This window comes from Eptesicus fuscus, chromosome 12, assembly GCF_027574615.1.
Source record: "Eptesicus fuscus isolate TK198812 chromosome 12, DD_ASM_mEF_20220401, whole genome shotgun sequence".
In the NCBI taxonomy this organism is placed as follows: Eukaryota; Metazoa; Chordata; class Mammalia; order Chiroptera; family Vespertilionidae; genus Eptesicus; species Eptesicus fuscus.
In genome coordinates this window covers 66,566,238-66,582,511 of record NC_072484.1, presented here as the reverse complement: position 1 = coordinate 66,582,511, position 16,274 = coordinate 66,566,238, and positions in this window count along the sequence as shown.

Sequence of the window (16,274 nt, the reverse complement as noted above, 5' to 3'; positions counted from 1 at the left end):
TTTTTATCATCCCAAAAGAAATCCCAAGCCCCTTAGCATCACTCTCTTTCCCACTCCCAGCCTTAGGCAACCACTAATTTACTTTTTTACTCGATGGATTTGCCTATTCTGAACATTTCATGTAAATGGAATCATACAATATGTAATTGTGACTTTTTTTTTTTTTACCTAGCATAATGTTTTCAGGGCTCATTCATGTTGTGGCATGTATCAGTATTTCATTCCTTTTTATGGTAGAATAATATTTCATTGTATGTGTATTCACCCTTTATTGTCTATCCCAGTGGTCGGCAAAATCATTAGTCAACAGAGCCAAATATCAACAGTACAACGATTGAAATTTCTTTTGAGAGCCGAAAACCGACTTCTGCGCATGGGCCATGAAGTCTCAATGGTACTGTACGTGAGCACCCACATGTGGTATTCTGTGGAAGAGCCACACTCAAGAGGCCAAAGAGCCGCATGTGGCTCAAGAGCTGCAATTTGCCGACCACTGGTCTATCCTATCTAATAAAGAGAGAATATGATAATTGACCATCACACCCTCACAAAGATGGTGGCACCCACAGCCAATAAGGAGGGAATATGCTAACTGACTGCCACGCCCTCAAAGATGGTGGTGTCCAGTCCCCTCAGCCCTAACAGGGCGCCTGCCTCTGGAATCCCCCAGTCCTCTCAGCCCCCCAGCCACCCAGGGCTGGCCTAAGATGCAGGCAAGCCTCAGATGGTGGCTGCCCAGCTGCACAGGGCCGCCCAAGGCTCAGGTAACCAGGGCTGGCTGAGGCTTGCACTGCCAGCAGTGGCAGCAGCAGAGGTGTGATGGGGGTATTGCCTTCCCCTGATTGCCAGGTTGCCTCCTGCCCCTGAGGGCTCCTGGACTGTGAGAGGGGACAGGCCGGGCTGAGGAACCCCCCTCCAGTGTATGAATTTTCACGTACCGGGCCTCTAGTTATAAATAATGCTGCTGTGAACATTCGTGCATAAGGTTTTGGGTGGACATATGTTTTCAGTTCTCTTGGGAATATACGGAGGAATGGAATTACTGGGTCATAGGGTAAATTTAGGTTTAACTTTTTGAGAAACTGCCAAACTGTTTTTCCAAGTGGCTACACCACTTTACATTCCCACTAGCCATGTATGAGGCTTCCAATTTCTCCACATACTCGCCAACACTTGCTACTGTGTTTTTATTATAGCCATCCTAGTGGATGTGGAGTGATATTTATTTTACTATAATTCTGATGTGCATTTCCCTAACAACTAATGATATTGCGCATCTTTCCATGTGCTTATTGCCTTTTGTATGTACAGCCTCTCTGCAGAAACCTCTTTCTTCTGCTCCCTCCAGTGGCTGCGAGGCTGGTGAGTTCACAGCTACCATAGTGATGACGTTGTTGGCTTTCAAGCTACCACAGAGCAGGGGAGAGGCAGAGCAGGGCAGGGCAGGGAAATTGCACAAAGCTTGCTGGTCTTTCTGAAATTCAGCCATCTTTCTTGAATAAACATTCCTGTAGCTGTAAGCCCTTGTCACTATCCAGAATTCAGAAACAGATGATTTTTGACAGATTTTTTTTTTTTTTTTTTTTTTGGTCAGTGTTGTCATTGCTTTTACAGAAGAGTAGATTTGGGGAGGAACTATTCCTGCCGGTCCAGAATTGCTTCTAATTGAGGTCTCACTAGGTTATTAAGAGCGTACTATGTGTCAGACACTTAAGTATTTCACATATGTAATGCCCACAACTGGAGGAGGGAGAGATTATTACATCCACTTTAGAGATGAGGAAATGAAGGCATTAAGTGACCTAAGGGTTAAGCGACTTGCTAAATCTCACACAGCTGGTAAGCAGTCCTGAGTGGGGGCAGGAGGGGCCACTAGGCCTCCTGCCATTGAACCTGAACCTTTGGCCTCCCCCCTCCTCTTCCCTCTTCCATCTGCCTCCTGCGTGGGAAGGGGCCCAGGCACCAAGGCCGGCTTTTCCCCAGGGGGACGTTTGCAGCTGGGAAGAATAGAGCAGGACGCTTCCCTCGGAGGGAGCCTCCCTCCCTCTGCTTGGCTGGGCCATAATCGCTGTAAAGCCTGCCCTGACCTTCCCACGGGGCTGCGTGGATCAGCTGGAGAGAGAAGGAAGCTGACAGATGGGCCTGTGAGTGGGCGATGGAGTTGCCTCTGTGCTTGGGACGCTATCTCCTTTCCCACTCCACCCACACCCTCATCAGCTGCCAGCAAACCGCCCGCCTGCATCGGGTAGGGCGGAGGCTGGGTCTGTTGAGAGTTTCTGGCAGAGTCTTGGTCTGAGCCAGGAAAGGTGAATTTTTAAAGAGATTTTACTGGGGCCACGGATCTATGTGCAGGCACCTCGCCAACTTCATCTCTCACCACCCGTCTCACTGGCTCACGCTGGCCCCCTTGCTGTTCCCAGAACACACCAAGCACTAGACAGATGGATAGAGAGATGGACAAATGGACAGGTGAATGGATGGACAAATGAGCGGGTGGGTGGAGGGATGGAGAGACGGACCAAAGGATGTATGTACAATGGACAGTGGTACCACAGTATGCTGTTCCTGGTCACGTGAATGTTTTGTCAGACTTCCTTGTGAGCAGAGCTGAGAGGAATTGTGTAGGCATTTAGCACCAAAGCCAGGAAGGAAGCGGCGATACAGCACTGTCACCGGCAGAGTCCCTCGGGGGCAGTGGCAGGTGAGCCCAGGAAAAGTCCTGCCCCAGGAACATGTGCCTTGGAGTGGCTTCAGGAAAGGTGACATGGATGCCCCCAGACTCCCATGGAATAAAAAAGCCCAGGGACTGGTCTCTGCGCGGCATCGGGAAAGCCGCTGACCTTAGGGAGCCTCGGTTTACCCCAATGAGGCTCAGAGGCATGGGCTTGCACCTAGACTAGACACAGGAGTACAACCTCATGTAAAGATGGGTGGTGTGGTTGTCAGAGCCAGGCTGTGGGGTTCACATCCCTGCTGCGGCCTCGCTGAGCCTCCGCACAGTGCTCACTGCCTGGGGTTGTGGGAGGATCCCGGGAGTGAATGATGGAAAGTTCTTACCCCAGGGCTTGGCAGGCGGTCAGTTCAGTTCGTAAATACTAGCTCTCACTATCGGTGCCTCAGCAGGGACTGGAATCCGTAGGCCCTCAATAAATGTTTCTGGATTGGATTAACTGAATGAATGTTCACAGGCCTATGAGCTAAGTAATCTTCACTTCTGTTTTCCAGATGGAAAACGAGGGCCCATAGACACCGAGGAGCTTGTCTTTCCAGTGGGACACAGGGACCCGGCATCCCACAGTTTGCCCGCTCACTCGGGATGACAATTTACTGCCCCACATCCAATTCAAACTGGGTCAGAAACCAGGATTTCCAAATTCGGGGCCTGGGGGCATTGCACCTCAGCTTCTCTCTGATTTCTCTAAAAATACGCTGCCTTCCCAAACTCCCAGGCCTCTCTGGAGGTGGAAGAGAGACTTTATGCAGATGGCCCAGGCTGGAAGGAGTCTCAGAATAGCTGCCTGCCCCTGCACGCCCAGACCCTCCAGCTCCCCACCATCTGGTCCCAACCAGGACCAGCCCCGCCCCAGCTGCGACTCTTCCTCTGGCCTGGAGAGATTTATGGCTCCCAAGCCGCCACAGTCTGGCCTCGTGGACATGGTTTTGCTGCGCCCCCGCCCGCCCCCCCCCTCCAACCCATCCCTCCTTCCCTCTGCCTACGGCTCCCAGAAGGCCACTTATCCAGTGTCCACAGTAATGGCCTCTCAGCTTCACTGGCGAATTCTCTGATTTCTCATAAAACGGCCTGGAATTCAGCCCCAAGGACAGCGCTGAGGGAAGGGACAGAGGTCATGAGAAAGTACTTGGGATTCAAAACCCACACCTGCTCCTCCCCATTCCCCAGCCACCCTTCATCTACCCGCCCTTTCCTCAAGTCCAACCTGCTGCCATTGCCCCTGATCACACACTGGGGTCCGGAACCAGCTTATTCCCTCCTCGGGCCTCTGCCCCTGCTGGTTCCTCCGTCCAACCCATGGCTGGCTCTCCCCCTCAGGGCTCAGCTCGAATGCCACCTGTCTTAGTCTATTCCAGCGGCTATAACCAAGTATCATAGACTGAGTGGCTTACAAACAACAGAAGTGTATTTCTCATAGTTCTGGAGGCTGGGAAGTGCATGATCAAGGTTCCAGCCCAGTTTCTGGCTCATAAATGGCCACCTTTTCCTTGTGAAGGGACAAAGGATCTCTCTGGGGTCTTTTTTATAAGGACACTAATTCCGTTCACGAGGGCCCGTGCCATGACCTAAGTCCCTTCAAAGCCCCCACCTCCAAATACCATCACATGGAGGAAATAGGTTTAAACAGAGGAATTCAGGGGACACAACCGTTCAGTCCATAGCACCACCGCCCGGGGAGGCCCTTCCCCGGCCCCCCGCTGAGCACAGGCCCGTGGTCACAGTCACAGCATCCCAGGCTGTCATTTCCAGAGCACGTCTCACTGTGACGTTTTCTACTTTGTTTGGGTCTGAACGTCAGGTCCAGGAAGGCAGGTCTCATCAGTCTCACTCACTATTATATCAAACACCTGTACCTCGAACCACCTGCCCGGCACACAGCACACGTGCTCCGTGACCATTGAAGGGGTGAGGGAATGGATTCCTCACTAAGAATTCATTCACTAAGACTAGACTCACCCCAGACAATAATATTTTAACAAGGGAATAATAATAATAACTCATACCCACATGACGTTCACTCTGTGCCAGGCACTTTACACATATTGTCTCCTTTAATCCTCCAATGAGGTGCTACAGTTACGTATTGTTATGTCTATTTCACACCTGACTCCTGCATTTGTGTTTTGAGTTCCCGTGGAAAGACCCAGCCAGCTCCTTTGAACTTGGTGTGAAAGTCATGCAGAAGCTCTGGCTGGAGCATGAAGGGCCATGGAGAGGTCTCTCCTGCAGGGGCCTGGGCCCAGCACGCTCCCCTCCTGTCCCACTGGCTCCCAGGCTGCCTTCCCACTGGAAACAAGAATGAGGCTTGCTCTGGGGAACCTTCGACAGCTTAAGGTTAATAATTCTTTAAAAACACACGCACTTTACAAGGGCCTGGCCATTTTGTCATCCCATCACAAAACCCCCAACTGAGTAGGTACCATCATAACCCTGTTCGTTTAGATGAGGAAACTGAGACACAGCGCAGTTGAGTATCTTGTCCACGCTGCAGAGCCAGACAGTCGGGCTCCTGACCACGGCTCCAGACTCTCCCTTTGGCGAGACTGACCCTCACTGGAGGAGAAGGAAGGCAGAGACAGGGATGCAGAGGGTGACAGGTTACACTGTGTTGGTTAAGACTCATTTGGTTGCCAGTGGCAGGAAGCCATACCCAACTGGTTTCAGCTAAAAGGAAAAGCCAAATGTTACCATACTTCAGGGGTGGCATGATCTAGAACCCCAAGCAATGGACTGGGTCTCTTTCATAGTTCAGTTCTGAATACTTTTGTGTTGGCTGCAGTCTCAGGCTCCGTGAGAAGACAAGATGGAAGCCAATAGCTCCAGACCTATTATTAATTCTAGCTTTGAATCCAGGAGGGAGATAGCCTTTATTTTTTTTTTTAATCCCTCCAAGGGAAAGGCTAGGAATTGCCTTTCTTTGAATCTGATTGGATAGCCTTGAGTTATGTGCCTACCTATGAACCAATCGTGATGGCTAAGGGGATGGTACAGTTCTCTGATTGGCCAGTCTTAGGTATTATGTCAACCTTGGTGGGGAGGGAGCTAAGGAACTGCTCAGCCTAAGATAGAAGAGGGTGGTCAATAATGATTCCATCCAAGACCTCACAACCACAGGGCTGCTTAAATTGTGATCTCCCCATTGGTATGAAGAAACTAAAGCTCAGAGAAGGTAAATTACTTGCTCAAAGTCACACAGCAAAGAGGGCAGAGCCAGGATTCCTTATGCTGGGCCCATGCTACAAACCTGAGCACCTTGCAGCCCTGCTGTCCTTCTGGGGCTTTTCTTACGCCAATTGCCCCCAATTCTGGGAGTATGGCGGTTGACCGGCCCCACTCCAGACAGCACAGAAGTCTGCAAAGGCAGAAGTCCATCATCCTCCTCATTTGGATCATTGCACTGAGGGCATCAATTCATCAACACGTGCTTGGTCAGATGCCCCGTTTTTCTCCTAAGTAGCAAATTTATGGGGCACACGTGCACATGGGTGATTATTTCCTGATGGTTTATAGTACCAAGGCTCCTTTATTTCCCTCCAATAAATCCAGTTTATATGGACTGGCAAATCAAACAGTGCATTTCCTGGCACCAGGAGGTTGTGAATCATTCACAGTGATTTAGGAAACTTGGGAGATTAAGGTTTTGCATAATGCAAATCAGGCTGGAAACATATTTGGTCAGAGTCGCTGTGGATGCAATTAGAGCAATGAACACTAGGAGAAATCCATTTTCCTGGGACAGAGCAAGGTCTGCTTGGTATGCAGAAGAGAAGAGTTATATCCAGCACAGGGGCCCGGAACATGGTTAGCCAAGCACACGGTGACTGTTTGATTTGCAGCTTTAAAGAATTCAAGGATGAATAAAACATTGAATTAATTGCCCAAGTTCTGTCGCCAGCCTGCACAAGAGCCAAGCACCTTAGAAAGCACCAAATAACCCCAGACTGGGCCTGTCGATACCTAGTAGTGACCCCAGAAACTGTGTTCGGGTTTCAATACTTGGTTCTACCTGGAATTTTCTCCCATCAATACTCTGTCTCTCAGTCCCATGGACCCCATCTTAAGTCTCCTCCTCCAGGAAGCCCTCTCTGCTAGCTCAGGGGATGCTCCTTTGTCTGACCTCCAACAGTAATTGCCTCATTTGTTGAGTAAATATTTTCTGAACACCTATTATGTGCCAGCCACTCACTTTTCTAGGTGCTGGAGAAATAAGGGAACAAAACAGACGGTGATCTCCATCTGTGGGGAGTGAAAGCCAGTAAGTAAAATAGAGAAATTAATGCATTAGAAGATGTTATGGGAAAAAAAGGAAAAAAAAAAAGCAAAATGTGGGAGGAAGGATAGGAAATGCCAGGAGGTCATTGCATATTTCAGTAGGGTCGTTGGGGAGGACATGAGATGGAGACATTTATGTAGACACCTAGAGGAGGTGAGCACACTAGAAGCCATAAGAAATATCGCGGGGAAGAACGTTCTAGGCAGAAGGAAGAGCAAGAGCGAAGGCGCTGAGGCAGGAGTATTCCTAGGTATCTGAGGCACTGCTGAGGCTGAGGTGGCTGCGGTGACTTAGGGGGGAGTGGTACACAATGACTCCAGACAAGGAGCAAGGCAAGATCATATAAAACTCATCTATCCACTTCCCAGTTCATTCCTTCACTCAAAAATATTTTTGAAGCCAGGGCTTGCTGTTCTAAAGCCTGGAAATCCAACAGTAGACATGACAAGCAAGTTCCCTGCTCTCACGGGGCTCGCATTCTAGGAGAAAATAGAGAATGAGGAGGGAATAAGGGAGAGAAGGTAGGGAGGGAAATTCAATCACCATCAGCTTCCAGGCCCACAACCTTGGCAGAATTCACTCTTGTCTTTTCCCATAAGCAGTTAGCAGATGAGGGCCCTTAAGGGCAGGAATCCTGGCTTTTGCTTTTTGGTCTTTGCCCATAAAGCCTGGGAATATGGGAATGGAATGAATTCCCTGCCCCTCACTGAGCTAGCACCATGCTGTAAGGAGGTTCTTAGACGAACATCTCCTACCGGAGGGCCGTGACCAAACCCAGACCTGCACGCAGACCTCAAGGAGCATATGGATGTGGGAGTGGAGAATTCACAATCAGGCAGAGAGACCCACCCTCACACTGTAGACACTGGCGGTGAGTGACCTGAGGGCTGTCTGGGAACAGGAGGCCAGACCTCATCTCCTGGCTCCAATTGGCTACTGGAGGTGCTATTAGTAGGTTCAGGGCAGTGGACAGAGGCCTGGCCTTGGAGTGGAGGGCAGAGCACACAGTCTGGCTCTGTTACCCCAACTTTGACTCAGGACAAGAGGAGAATCTCTGGGCAGCTGCTCTCCCATCTATGGGAGCCTCCTGGGCTCCCATTCCCGCCTCACTGCCTGCACTTCACTGTCTATGCAGCCAGAGGGAACCCAAATCTGCTCATGTCCCCCCTGCTCAGATCCTCCCACAGCTCCCATGGTGCCCAGGGAGAGTCCAGGCCAGAGAGGACACAGTAGTGGCCATGTCCTCTGAGCCACGTGCCCCCAGCACTGTCTCATTAACCCTCCAACTACCGGGGTGGACTTATTATTATCCTCACTTCTGATGGGGAGATCCCATAGTGTTTGGTGAATGAAGGCATAAAGGAATGAACCAACAGTGGGGTTGACCGCCCTTCTCCACTGCCCCAGGGTCTCGGAGGACGCAGAGGAGGAGACCTTGTGCCGGTCTCAGGCGGCAGATGCTCTTGGTCAGCAGCAATGCCCCGCTTTGCCCTTCACAGTGGGGGTGTGACCATCACTTTAAAACGGGAGACTCTGCTCTCACTCACCAGGGTGCTGGACAGTCCAGCCCACTGAGTGTTCCCATCCCTGTGGCCACAGATGACAAGGGGAGGGGAGAAGACAGATGTGACTTTATGGACAGGGCTCACAGGGACCAAGGCCACAGGAGGCAGAGGTGCTGACCAGAGGCGGTTTGTCCAGAGCTGCTCCAGGCACCTGGTGTGGATGTGGCCTCGAGCCCGCACTGCCCAGCCAGGCAGCTTGGGGACATCTGTGTGGCCATCTCCCCCATTTTCATGTGAAAGGCAGGTGGGGCATGACATGGAGACCGGGACTGCCATCTGCTCCGGGAGGGCATTGTGCTGAGAGCCACGTGCCCCATGACAAGGGCAGGGGTGGGGGCAGCTGGGATAGAGGGTAAAGGAGAAGAAGGAAACCAACAGAAGGCGCTTTCAGGAGGGTGGGCTCTGAAGGGCAGGGCTGTTCGGGGCTGCTGTCACCATCTGTGCCCATCCCCTCTGAGGTGGTTCTGAGCTCAGCTCAGCTCAGATGGGCCCCCTCCCCGCCCAGGGCCAGGCTGCTCCTGTGCAGCGGGCGCTCAGCCCTTGTCAGCCATGGAGCCAGCATCTGAACCAGCCCCCTCTGGTCTGTCCCAGGCCATTCTGCTCAATGGCTCAGAGACAAGTGTTGGGAATGGTCCCCAGGCTGCACCTGCTCAGTGGCCAAGAGGCTGCCTCCCAGGGAAGCTACCTTCAGCGCTGACCCCTTCTGGTCCTGGGCACTTGGCCAAGGAAGAGGGTGCAGTGAGGGTCTCTCCTGGGGAGCCATCAGGATGGGACAGGTCCCCTGTCTTCTGCCATGAAGAGCTCTGACACTTCGATGATAAATCCTCATTTTAGAAATGGGGAGACTGAGTCCCGAGAAGAGAGGTAACTCCCCAGGGTCACACAGCAGAGCCTGGGTTTGAACTGGGAGGCAGGTAGATTGGTGTCCATTCCACAACATGCCACAGCAGGTCTCCTTCCCACAGGGACCTCAGCAAGGCTGAGGGGACTGAGATCGGGGCCCTGGGGACTGAGCTGGGGCCCTGGAGTGCGGCTCCTGCAGGAGGACCTGGGCCCTGCCTGCCGTCCCTCTGCAGGTTGAGTCTTGCTCCATCCCAGTCAATTTTAATGGACTCTCAGGGCAGGGGTGGATGCACAGGTGACCTCTAATGAGCCATTGATTTTACAGTGGATGCCTGCTCCAGCCCCAGCGCATTTCCTCCTAATGGAAGGACAATAAGACGTGAGAACCCCGCTGCCCTGGCCCAGGGCCATCCTGGGGCGTCACTCACTCCTGTTATTTCTCCTTCTGAGGCCAGAGATGGCCTTTTCAGGGGACAGCACAGGGCAAGAGAGGCACTTGGTCCTGTTCACAGCTCTAACTCGTCTGTCTCCCAATCCCCCATTTGCTCAGGCGTCCAGGCCAGTTCCATACACAACGGAGCCGTCACTCAGTTGTTCAAGCCTGAGAGCCATCCTTATAGCCCCTGGAGTCCCCTAGTGTGGCTTTTCTGCTTTGACCTCAAGACAGGCCCACCTCTATCCACCTTCCCTGCCCCCACTTCTCCAGAGTCACTGTCACCTCTCCCTGCATCACTGCAGACACCTCCCCTCTGGCCTCCGGCCTCCGGCCTCCACCACGAGGCCTTTAGAGTCCTGTTCCCATAGCAGTGAGATGACACCTTAAACATGTACATCAGATCTTGTCACCTCTGCTCACAGCCCCCATGTCTCCCCACCTAACTCAGATAAAATGCCAAAGCCTGGCCTGGCCTGTGGGCCTGGGCTGTGGGCCTGGGCTGTGGGTCTGGGCTGTGGGCCTAGGCCTTCCACTTTCCCTTTGCCCTCCATGTCCCTCTCCCCACCTCCCCCTGCTCTGAGACCCACAAGGCTGATGGAGGTAGTTAGCACTACAGAGCTCTCTTGCCTGTGGCTTTGAGTCAGGTCCAGCCTGTGGGGACCCCCAGCAGGAGTCAGCAGAGGGGGAGAGTGGTATTGGGGTGGTGGCTCACTGGGCTTCCTCCTTCAGGGCTGGCTGTGCCCTGGCCTCCTTTCTATTCCTCACTATAGGAGGATCTTTCTGCCCCAGGGCCTTTGCACTTCTGCTCCCTCTGTCTGGAATGCTCCTTCCCTGGCTCTTCCCACACTGGCTTCTTCCATCTTCCAGTAAGTGGTGCAGCCAGGGACTGAGCGAAAGACTGATGGAGGGAGGGGCAGGTTTGGGCAAGAGCTTCCCTTCAGTCCCGTGGTCCTGGGGCAAGAATGGACCTCATGGCAGATTCGAGTTGGTGTCTGGAGCTCAGTGCTTGGAGCCATGACAAGGGTCTGAACTGGAGACAGACATTTGGGCAGATTTGCATCCTTCAGTGTCACCCTCTCAGGGATGCCCTCCACCACCCTCCTGTCTATAGGAGGGCTCTGATCCCCCACTAATCTTTTTAAAAATTCTCGCCCGATGAGAAGCTTTTGTTGATTTTAGAGAGAGAGGAAAAGAGAAAGAGAAAAGCATCAATGTGTACCAGGGACTGAACCTGAAACCTAGGTATGCACCCTGACTGGAGTGGAACCTGCAACCGTTTGGTGTATGGGATGATGCTCCAACAAACTGATCCAACAAACTGAGCCATCCAGCCAGACCCCCCCCACCCCGATTAATCTTAAAACACTGCCCAGTTAGCTTCTCTCATAACCCTATGCCATTATAAAATTAACCTTACTAGTTGCTAGTTATTGTCTGTCTCTTGTCTGTTATTTTAACCACTAACTCTTAAGGGTATAACACAATCCCAGGTACATAGTAGGTATTTGGTAAATATTTCCTGAACAAATAAAATTGATGAATATATAGTGTTCACAAAACCACACACACATTTATGCCCACATCCATGTGCGCGCGCGCGCGCACACACACACACACACACACACACACACACACACACACATTTCCTGACCGTGGGAATCTTTTGTTAAATGACAGGACACAGGTCCCTGGGAGGAGCTTTAAATGGAGCCCACCACGGAGCCAGGGCCCACCCTCACCCCCGCTGACACCTGCTGAGTTAGAACAAGATGTTTAGTGAGGCTCTCCCTCCTCTGCGCACAGAGATGTCGGCTCTCTGTGGATTTATGCTTTGTCCTTCTCATTCCTCTTCTCCAACAGTGTCTGGGAGGATTTATGGAGAGGTAACAGAACGACACCTGAGCTTGGGGACATCAACCACTGCATCTTCAGAGGGGTGGTAACGGTCACGTGGATAATGTCACATGGTTCCCTCGCCCTCCCTGCCCCCAGCTCCTGTCTCCTGAGGCCACATCTGCCCTTCAAGGCCCAGCCCAGTCCTGCTTCTTCCCCCGAAGTCTCTGTGCTTTGTGGTTCCCAGGTCTCCTCTGACCCTGAGGCAGCCCTGCCTGCCACTCACTGGGGTCATTTCATGGAATTGTCCTCCCCACCCCAGGCCCTGCTCTTGGCCCCCCTCCCCCCCTACAGTGGTCAGAACACTGCTCACATCCCCCTAGGACCCAAGTTGGGGTTGTTTCCTAACCAAGGGCTCAGCATCAAACATGGCACAGATAGGACCAGGTTATGTCACAGTTCACCGTAAAGTAAAGCTATAGCTTTAAAACTCTGTAAATATTTAAAAGTAATGAAATTACACTCCAAGTCTTATAAAACTTTCATTGCATCAAAGACCTCTGTATAATAAAAATATACACATATACATTATAAAGACAACAGTCCAGAACCATACATATGACAAAATTAACGTATGGTGGGAACAGATATTAAACCTTTATTCACACGGATAAATGCTTGTTTTTCTAGAGTTTAGGAGGCTGTTTTGGAATAATTTATCTGGTCTAAAACTGCAATCAAAGCGGATTCAAACCTGGGCTTGGAGTAAGTCAGGATGCTCCTGGGGTCAAGTGCAGTCTGTGGCCTTGGGAGGAAATCAGACTCCTGCTGATTGGGTTCCTCTTCTGCGAAATGGAAAGAGTAACAGCACAGCCCTCCCTCCTGGTTGTCCTGAGGATTCAATGACATCGCACGTGGATGACTGATGTGGGAACTGGTGGCATGAATCGACCATTTAGTCAGAAGCCTTCATTGTTCACTTGACTACACAGGGTCCCCCCCCCCCCGCCCCCCGCCGGGGACCGTCCCCAACAGCCCAGCCTCTGCTGAACTCCCAGGGAGAGGTGCCTTGGTAGATCTTCATAAACAACTGGAACAATAAAAATATGCTCCTAGGCACACACTTATCTGCATATATAAAGAGCATATTGATTATACAACAAGCTCTAATGTAAAAAAAATTACATAACGCAGATTAAAAATAGAACTCCCTTGGCTCATAAATTTGACCTACAACTTGCACTTGAGCTAGAGCAGACACTAAGCATTTCATTAATTCTCTTTTGTGGGCCCCGAAGACCTCAGAACAAGGTCCCTGTAGTCATGTAAGTGTCCCCACTTGCTTCTGCTTTTCTGGGATTTGGAATCCACCCCCAACACAGCCTTGGAGAAGGTGCTTTCCATCCGCTTAAGACTCAAGGGAATTCATTGATTCATTAGATATTTATGGAGCACCCGCTCTGTGCCAAGCAAGGTTCTTGGCACTGGGGATGAAACATTGAAAAACAAACATAAAAATCTCGGCTCTCTGGGAACTTATGGCCTAATCAGGTGAGAAAAAGACAAGAGGAAGGAAGAAAAGATGGAAGTTTGGGAGGGAGGGAGACAGGAAGGAGGAACAAACTTCAGTGCCTCGAAGTTTTGCTCTGTGCTGGGCTGAACATGCTTCCTCAGTCTCATTGGAAGTTCACAGCAACCTAGGTACAAATGCTGTGATGTTCCCCACTTTACAGATGCGGAAACTGAGGCTGAGCGGGGTTAAAGACATCTGATAGGAAGTGACGGAGGCATGAATTGACCCCAGGTCCATCTGGATTCAAACCCTTTCAATGGTCTGGAATACATGAATGACTTCCAGAGTGAAGGAATGAGTGAAACACAGTGTCCACTCAAAGGTTCCTGCAAGGAGGGATCCCAAGAGGGCTTTCAAAGCTCAGGAAGAGTCTAGGCCAGGGAGTCCTCAAACTTTTTAAACAGGGGGCCAGTTCACAGTCCCTCAGACCGTTGGAGGGCCGGACTATAGTTTAAAAAAAACTATGAACAAATTCCTATGCACACTGCACATACCTTATTTTGAAGTAAAAAAACAAAACGGCAAAAACACCCGCATGTGGCCCGCGGGCCGTAGTTTGAGGACTCCTGGTCTAGGCTTCTCTCTACTTCCCCTTGTCCACCTTCTAACTCCAAGAATTCTTCAGGATCCAGATCAAGACATCTCCTCTCCCCCCCTCCCAAACCTGCTTCCTAAGGCATGTTGCCTGGACTACTGTGCAGCCCCCTAAGCGCTCTGACTGATTCTGCCCTTACCACCTACAGTCCATTCTCCACTTGCACCAGAGGAATCCTGCAAAAACCCAGGTCAGACCATGGTTCCCACCTCACTCAGAACAAAAGCCCGAGTCCCTACAAGGGGCCCACAGGTCCCATATGCCCTCCCCTCTGCCTCTCTGGCACCAGCTTCTAGCTCTCGCCCCTTGCTCTCCTGTTCCAGCTGCTCTTCCTCTAATAGACACACATCCCCTCTGGAACCTTTGTCTTTGAACCTCCTTCTGCCAGGAAAGTTCTTCCCCTGGGTCCTCTGTCTTCCTCCATCGGCTCCCTCAGGTCTTTGGTTAAACGTCTCCTCCTCCACGAAACCCGCTCTGACCACCTATATTCTCACTGCAGCCTCACCCCCTTCTGTTCTTTATATTCTTTTTTTTTTAAAATATTTTTTATTGGTTTTTTTACAGAGAGGAATGGAGAGGGATAGAGAGTTAGAAACATAGATGAGAAACATTGATCAGCTGCCTCCTGCATACCCGCTACTGGGGATGTGCCCGCAACCAAGGTTCATGCCCTTGACCGGAATCGAACCTGGGACCCTTCAGTCTGCAGGCCGATGCTCTATCCACTGAGCCAAACCAGTTAGGGCTGTCCTTTATATTCTTCATAGCACTGGTAGCATCTGACACTTTTAAAATATATATTTCCATTGCTGTTTGTCTCCCTCTCAAACAAATGTCAGCTCAAGAAGGTGGGGATTTTTTCCAGTCTCTGCCTAGAATCTATATATATAAAAGCCTAAGTGACCATTCCACCATTTGACCGTTTGACTGTTCGACCAGTAGCTATGATGCGCACTGACCACCAGGGGGCAGATGCTCAAACCACAGGCATGGAAACATGGAACAGACTGATGAATCTCAGAGGGAAGCGGGGAGGGCAGGAAGAGATTAACCAAAGATCTTATGTGCATACTAGAGGCCTGGTGCACAGATTCACGAACTGGTGGGGTCCCTCGGCTTGGCCTGCGGGGATCAGGCTGAAACCAGCAGTCTGACATCCCCCAAGGGGTCCTGGGTTGCGAGAGGGCACAGGCCAGGCCGAGGGACCCCACCGGTGCACAAATCCGTGCACTGGGCCTCTAGTTTCTTTCATAACAATTAAAACAAAAGGCAAACATTAAAATTAAAAGCCTTTACTCAGCATTCTTGATGCTAGGCACGGTGACTGCCTCTGTCTGACCAAGACTCTGCCTGTCAACCAGGCCCGGGTCAGGCCTTGGCTGAAGGCTCTAGTTCTTTCTCTTTGCTTGTCTAATTTCTGTGAACATTGTTTCTCTGCATGACTCACCCATCCATACTTCTATAAGAACCTCATTTGAGTAAACTGAGTCCCCAATTAGAAAACAGAAGTTCCTTAAGACAACAGATCTATTTTACTAGTACATCTTGTCTAGTCCCCAAAATGTCAAGGACAGTACTGGGGAGACAGGGAGTTTTTGTCTGTCCTGCTTGCTTCTGGATTCTTAGCACATACAACAGTGGCATATAGTGGCTTCTCCCTAGATGTTGAAGTTTGAATAGTTGTGACAAGGATAAACAAGTAGCTGAGAAGAGTGAGTTTAGCCTGGGTGGGGCCAGTCACATTTGAACAGAGACATGAAGGATGAGAAAGTGCCACCAGGAAATGATGTGGGGAAACAGCAAGTGCAAAGGACCTGGGGCAGGAACAAACTTGACAAGTTGGAGGAAAAGCAAGGAGGTGAGTGTGACTGCAGTGGAGTGAGCTGGGAGAGGGGAGTCTGAGAGGTCAGCTAGGGCCAGACCATCCAGGGCCTTGGAGGCCATGATGGGGAGTTTGGATTGTATTCTAAGAGCAATGAGGAGCCCCTGAAGGTTTCAGAGCAGAGGATGACGTGATTTGATTTATATTTTTTAAAGCTGGTTCTGACTGCAGGGGCTGGGCGTGGACTGAGTAAGGCCAGAATGGATGCTGGAACCTGGGGAGGAGGCTGTTGTGATTATCCGGGCGGCCGTGATGGATGATGGGGCTCAGCCCAGGGAGGCACATCTGGGGTTCAGGCACTCTTTGGAGACAGACTCAGCATTGCAGCGTGGCTATGTGGCGTCCACACGAAGGTTTGGGAATGAAGCGCCTGCTAACAGTGAGGTGTGGCTACGTCTGGAAATTCTCGTTTCCTGGACACATTCCACGTGGACTCTCAGGGGAAGGAGAGAGGATTGGGTCAGCGCCCTGCTCAAAATGCCATCGTAATGCATCCCCAATGGTCCCCTAACCTCACACCCCCAAGACACTCCCAATGGG